This window comes from Zalophus californianus, chromosome X (assembly GCF_009762305.2).
Source record: "Zalophus californianus isolate mZalCal1 chromosome X, mZalCal1.pri.v2, whole genome shotgun sequence".
In the NCBI taxonomy this organism is placed as follows: Eukaryota; Metazoa; Chordata; class Mammalia; order Carnivora; family Otariidae; genus Zalophus; species Zalophus californianus.
In genome coordinates, this window is record NC_045612.1 from 97,273,776 (window position 1) to 97,281,118 (window position 7,343).

Consider the following 7,343-nt stretch of genomic DNA (forward strand, 5'->3'; position numbering starts at 1 on the left):
TATATTGTTTTTAAGTAATTATACATTACTTACAAGGGATCCTCAATAAGATTAAGAGCCAATTTCTCATCAGACATCATGGATGCCAGAGGGCAGTGAGATGACATACTTAAAATGCTGAAAGAAAAAAAACTATCAAGAATTTTATATTCTATTGCTGCTTCAATATTCTCCCCTTGCTTTTGGTTTTCAACAACTTGATTATAATGTATCTTAATGTGGACCTCTGAGTTTAACCTACTTGGAATTTGTGAAACTTCTTAGCTGTACAGACTCATGCCTTTCATCAAATTTGGGAAGTTGTCTGCTGTCTGCTGTTATTTTTTCAAATATTATTTCTGTCCCTGGCTATATCTCCTCTCTGCTGGGACACAGGTTATGCATATGTTGGTATACTTGATAGTGTCCCACAGGTCTCTTAGGCTCTGTTCATTTTTCTTCATTCTTTTATCTTTTTGCTCCTCAGACTTGATAAGTCTACAGATTCTTTCTTCTTCAGATCTACAGTTGGATCTCTCTAGTGAATTTTTCACTTCAGGATATGTACCTTTCAACTCCAAAAAATTCCATTTTGTTCCTTTTTATGTTTTCTATCTCTTTATTGATATTCTCCATTTGGTGTAACACTGTTATTCTGTTTCCCTCTGCTTCTTTTTCCATGATATCCTTTAGCCCTTTGAATATATCCAAGACATTTAAAGAAGTTTTCTATTAATTCCAACCTTTGGGCTTCCTCACAGATAGAAAAGTTTCTGTTCATTTCTTTTCTTACTATGAATGGGTCATGTTTTCTTCTTTTTGTGGATGCCTCATAGTATTTTGTTGAAAATTTGACATTTTGAATATTATAATGCAGTAACTTATTTTGTTCATTTTTTAAAAGTAAGCTCTATACCCAATGTGGGGCTTGAACTCAAAACCCTAAGAACAAGACTTGCATGCTCTACTGACTAAGCCGGCCAGGCACCCTGTGGTAATTTTTAAAATAATATTCTCTGGGGGTGCCTGGGTGGCTCATTTGTTAAGCATCTGCCTTCGGCTCAGGTCATGATCCCGGGATACTGGGATCGAGCCTCACATCAGGCTCCCTGCTCAGCAGGAAGCTTGCTTCTCCCTCTCCCACTCCTCTCCCTGCTTGTGTTCTGTCTTCCGCTGTCTCTCTCCATCAAATAAATAAATAAAATCTAAAAAATAAAAAAATAAATAATATTCTCCTTCCTCTCTAAGATTTGTTACTGTTTATTATGGATTATAGTCATTTATTTGTCTAGTGTCATTTTAAAGTATTTTTAAAAGATTGTTATTTTATCCATTTGTGTTCACTTAAGTCCCTGTTCTCTTAGCTTAGTAGTAACTAGTAATTGACAGAGTTTTCCTTAAAAGCTTGGTGCCAAAGAAAGAAAGAAAGAAACTTACTGACCTACGCTTTGTAGAGTAAGGAATATTATAAGGGATAAAGGCAGGCATTACAGATTGATAAAGGAGTTAATTTCCCAAGAATACTTAAATATTTTTGATATGCATGTGTCTAACAACATAACATCAAAAAATATGAGGCAAAAAAATGATAGAACTGCAGAAAGGAGAAATGGATGAAACTACGACTACTGGAAATTTTTAAAATCCTTTATCAAAAATAGACCCAACAAGGAGAAGAACGGTAAAGACATAGTTGAAACTGAACACCATCATCAATACACTAGATCTAACTGACATCTGTAGAATACTTCACCCACCAACAGCAGACTACACATTCTTCTCAATCTGCCATGAAACATTCACCGAGACAGAATACATTCTAGTAATTAAACCACACCTGAACAAATTCAAAAGACTAGAAATAACACAAAGTATGCTGCCAGACCACAAGGGAACTAGACTAGAAATCAATAACAGAAAGAGCTGGAAGCACCCTGTGATGGACTGAATGTTCATATCCCCCCCAAATGCATATGTCGAAATCCTAACCCCCAATGCAATGGTATTAGGAGGTGTTGCCTTTGGGAAATGATTAGATCATGAGGGTGGACTCTTCCTGATTGGAATTAGTGCTCTTATAAAAGACACCACAGCGATCTTCCTTGGATCATCTGCTATGTGAGGACTTACTGAGAACATAAACATCTGTCAATGAATGAGGTAGCTGGCCCTTAGCAGACAAAGGATCTGTCAGCAACTTGATCTTGGACTTCCCAGCCCCCAGAACTGTAAGAAATAAATTTCTGTTGTTCATAAGCCAACCAGTCCATGGTATTCTGTTATAGCAGTCTGAATGGACTAAGACACACCCAAAATACTTGGAGAGATTAAACAGTACACTTCTAAATTATATACAGGTCAAAGGAAAAGTTCCAGGAGAAATGAAAACATATTTCAACTAAAGAAAATGAAAATACAATTTATCAAAATTTGTGGTATACAGCAATAGCAGTGCTTAGAGGGAAATTTATAGTATTGAGTGCATATACGTAAAAGGAGAAATATATAAAATTAATAATGTAAGCTTCCATCTTAGTAAACTATAAAATAAAGAACAAATGAAATCCAAAGTAAGCAGAAAAAATAAATAATAAAATTAGGGCTGACATCAATGAAAATTAAAATAGTAAATCACTAGAGAAAATCAACTGAACAAAAACCTAGTTCTTGGAAAAGGTCAATAAAATTAATAAACTTCTAGTCAGATTGACAAAAACAAAAAGATAAAACAAGAATTCCTGGGGCGCCTGGGTAGCTCAGTCGATAGGCATCTGCCTTTGGCTCATGTCATGATCCCAGGGTCCTGGGATGGAGCTCTGCATCAGGCTCCCTGCTCCGCAGGAATCTGTGAAAAAAACCCCACAAATTCCTAATATTAGAAATGGAAGAGTGAATATCCTTACTGATCCCATGGATATTAAAAGAATAATTAAGAATATTATGAACAACTCTATGCCCACAGATTTGATATCCAAGAGATATACAAAGTGCTTGAAAGACAAAATCCACCAAAACTCACACAAAGAGAAACATATATTCTGAATAGTCCTATGTATGTTAAAGAAATTAAATCAATAATTAGTAACTTTCCCAATGTGAAAGCACCAGGCCCACATGATTTCATTGATGAATTCTAACAAACATTTAATGAAGAAATTATATCGATTCTTTAATATGTCTCTAGAAAATAAAAACAGAGGAAATGCTTACTAACTCGCCCTAAGGCCAGAATTACCCTAAAACCAAAAGCAGCAAAAATATTATAAGAAAAGTAAAACTACAAACCAATATCTTCCATGAACATAGATGTAAAATTCCTCAACAAGATATTAGCAAATCAAATCCAACAATGTATAAGAAAAGTTATACATCATGACCAAGTGGGACTTATTCCTGGTATACAAGGCTGGTTCAATATTGGAAAATCAATTAATATAAACAATCACGTCAACAGGCTAAATGAGAAAAATCATATGATCATATCAATAAATGCAGAAAAAGCTTTGACAAAATCCATCACCCACTGATGATAAGAACTCTCAGAAAACTAACAGAAGGGAACTGCCTCAACTTTAAACATATCATCTACAACTAATATTATACTTAATGTTGAGAAACTAGATGCTTTCCCACTAAAATCAAGAGTAAGGCAAGGATGTCTACTTTTTACACTTCTATTCATCACTGTACTGGAAGACATAGCTAATTCTACAATAAAACATGAAAAGGTATTCTTAATGCTAAAATACAATATAATAAAAATATGTAGATTTAGAAGGAAGAAATAAATCTGTCTTTATTTGCAGACGACATGAATTTCTATGTAGAAAATCCAACAGAATCAACAATAACAACAACAACAACAACAACAACAACTACTCCTGGAACTATTAAATGATTATAGTAAGGTTTCAGGATACAAGGTTAATCTATACAAGCCGTAAATACTAACAATGAACAACTGTAATTTGAAATTAAAAACACAATGCCATTTATATCAGCACCAAATAAAGATAAATGTTTAGGTATACATTTAACAAAATGTGTATAAGATCTATATGAGGAAAAATACAAATCTCTGCTGAAAGAAATCAAAGATCTAAGCAAATGGAAAGACGGTCTGTGCACATGAATAGGAACATTAACTACTGTCAAGATATCAGGTCTTCCCAATTTGATCTCTAAATTCAATGCAATCCCAGCAAGTTTATTTTAATTGGGGTAAAAAATTATCATAAGATATACAATCTTAATCTTTTTTAAGTGTACAATTCAGTACTGTTAAGTATATTTACATTGCTGTGAATGGATCTCCAAAACCTATTCAGCTTGCAGAATTGAAACTCTGTACCCATTAAATAACAATTCCCCTTTGCCCTTTCCCATAGTGTCCAGTATCAACCATATATCTAAAGTAGTCAAATTCATAGATACTCACATTAGATATTTTACATAAATGTAATGATACAGTATTTGTTCTTTTTTGACTGCCTAATTTCACTTAGCATAATGTCTTAAATGTTCATCCTTGTGGTAGCATATGACAGTATGTCCTTCCTTTTTAAGGGGACATAGTATTCTACTGTATGTATATACCACATCTTTTTTAACCACTTATCCAGTGATAGAAAATTTGGTTTGCTTCCATCTCTTTGCTATTTCAGAAATGTATTTTGTGAATATGAAGAACCCAATTCTAAGGTTTATATAGAAAAGCAAAAGACCCAGAATAGTCAACACAATAATAAAGAAGAACAAGGTCAGAGGAGTGATGTTACCAACCTCAATACTTACTGTAAAGCCACAGTAATCAAGACAGTGTGGTATTGGCAAAAGAACAGACAGATCAATGCAACATAAAAGAGAACTCAGAAATCGGCCCACACAACTATAGTCAACTGACCTTTGACAAAGGTACAAAAGCAATCGAATAGAGAAAGCACAGTCTTTTCAACAAATGGTGCTGGAAAAACTGGACATCATTCACATGCAAAAACATGAATCCAGACACAGACCTTACACCTCCACAAAAATTAACTCAAAATGGATCATAGGAGTAAATGTAAAATGCGAAGCTATAAAACTCCTAGAAGACAACATGCGAGAAAATCTAGGTGACTTGGGGTTTGGTGATGACTTTTTAGATACAACACCAAAAACACGATCTGTGAAAGAAAAATTTGATAAGGTGAACTTCTTTAAAATTAAAATCTTCTATGGTAGCACAATATAAACACACTTAATGCCACTGAAATGTACACTTAAAACAGTCAAAATGGTAATAAATCTTATGTTATATATATTTTACCACAAAGAAAAAAATCTTCTTTTATACATCTTGGAAAATGCCCTGTTACTTTTGATGCATCATTCTGACAATCTTCAAAGAAAGATAAAAGCAAAGTCGGAAAGTGTGAGATACTAAAATGTAATCTGGAATTGAAGTATTTTCTCTTAATTTTCTAGTTCCTACACATTTCTCCTACTGTTAAAATTTTAGTTATGCCTTATTTCCTACTATAGTTTGAAAGTAATGAATGTAAGACCAAAAAAATTTTTTTAATTTCTGCTCTCCAAAAGACACTGTTAAGACATACAGCCAATCTCCAGAACTTTTTCATCTAGCATTATCTAGAACACAGTGCCTAGAGTCAATACATTATTGTGTACTTCAAATTTTGTTAATAGGGTAGATCTCATGTTAAGTGTTTATAACACCAAAAACAAACAAACAACAACAACAAAATGTGACACGAGGTAACTCCTGTAGGTGTTGGATATGGCTATTACCTTGATTATTCTGATAGTATTAGGGGTACTTGCATATAACGAAACTCATCATACACATTATATACGTGTAGTTCTTTGTATATCAGTGATAACTCAATAAAGTTGTTTTTAAAAAGCCAGAGGCACAAACTTCCATTTATAAAATAAATACATCACAGAGATAAAAAGTAAAGCATAGGAAATACAGGAAATAATAATGTACTAACATTATATGGGGACAGACGGTAACTGCACCTTATCATGATGAACAATGCATAATGTATAGAGCTGTCAAATCACAACGTTGTACACCTGAAACTAATATAACATTGTATGTCAACTATACTTCAATAATAAAATGTTTTAAATAAATTTTTAAAAAGCCACTGCTAAGAGAATGGAAAGGCAAGCCACATACTGGGAAAAAATATTTGCACAACACATACCTGATAAAGAACTTGTACCCAAAATTTACGAAGAATCCTTAAAACTCAACAATAAGAAAACAAACAAATAAAAATTTTAAATGGGCAAAAGATAAGAACAGACATTTCACCACAGAGGTTGCACAGATGGCAAAAAAGCACATGACATGATGTTCAACATCACTAGCCTTTAAGAGAATGCTAACTAAAATCATAATGAAATATCACTGCATACTCATCAAAATGGCTAAAATTCAAAACCTGACAACACCAAATCCTGGTGATGATGTGGAGCAACAGAAACTTTCAATTAGCAATAATCACACCTCGGATAAACCTCATTGGCTATGATACTGCCACTGCGCAAAGCTAGCAACAGAAACTTTCATTCACTGCTTTGGCAATACAAAATAGTGTAACTACCATTAGTCACCATACAACACTATTACAATACCATTGACTGTATTCCATTCCCTATATTGTACCTTTCATCTCTGTGAACCACAGCATATAGAGTTGTGGAACCCCTCTGTTGTACACCTGAAACCAATGTAACACTGTGTGTCAACTATACTTCAATTAAAAAAGAGGATTATAAAAAAAAAATAGTGTAACTACTCTGGAAGACAGTATGGTGGTTTTGTACAAAAATAAACATACTCTTAGCACTAGGTGTTATACACAACTGATGGATTCCTGCACACTACATCTGAAACTAATGATGTACTATATGTTGGCTAACTGAATTTAAATAAAATAAAAATAAACATACTCTTACTATATTATATGATTCAGTTATACTGCTCTGTATTTATTCAAAGGATTTGAAAATGTATATCTACACAAAAACATGCACATGAATATTCAGAAACTCTATTCCTAATTGTCAAGTCTTGGAAGTAATCAAGATGTCCTTCAATATATGAATGTATAAACTGTGGTCAAAATCCACAGAATTTACAACACAAAGAGTGAACCCTAATGTAAATTATGGATTTAGCTAATAATAACATATCAGTATTGGCTCATCAGTTTTAACAAGTGTACCACACTAATGCCTGATATAAATAATAAGGGAAACTGGGGAATGTGTGAGGGAGGTATATGGGAACTCTACTTTCTGTTCAATTTATCTGTAAACTTCAAACGGTTCAAAAGAGTAAAATCTAT

General features: G+C 33.4%; 1 non-coding gene across 1 annotated transcript; it reads right to left on the reverse strand.

Annotated features, from left to right (window-relative positions):
- Positions 1-6,408: 6,408 nt before the first annotated feature.
- Positions 6,409-6,544, reverse strand: LOC113931708. Its single transcript, XR_003522842.1, has one exon. It is a non-coding gene; the product is annotated as a U4 spliceosomal RNA (small nuclear RNA).
- Positions 6,545-7,343: the final 799 nt, after the last annotated feature.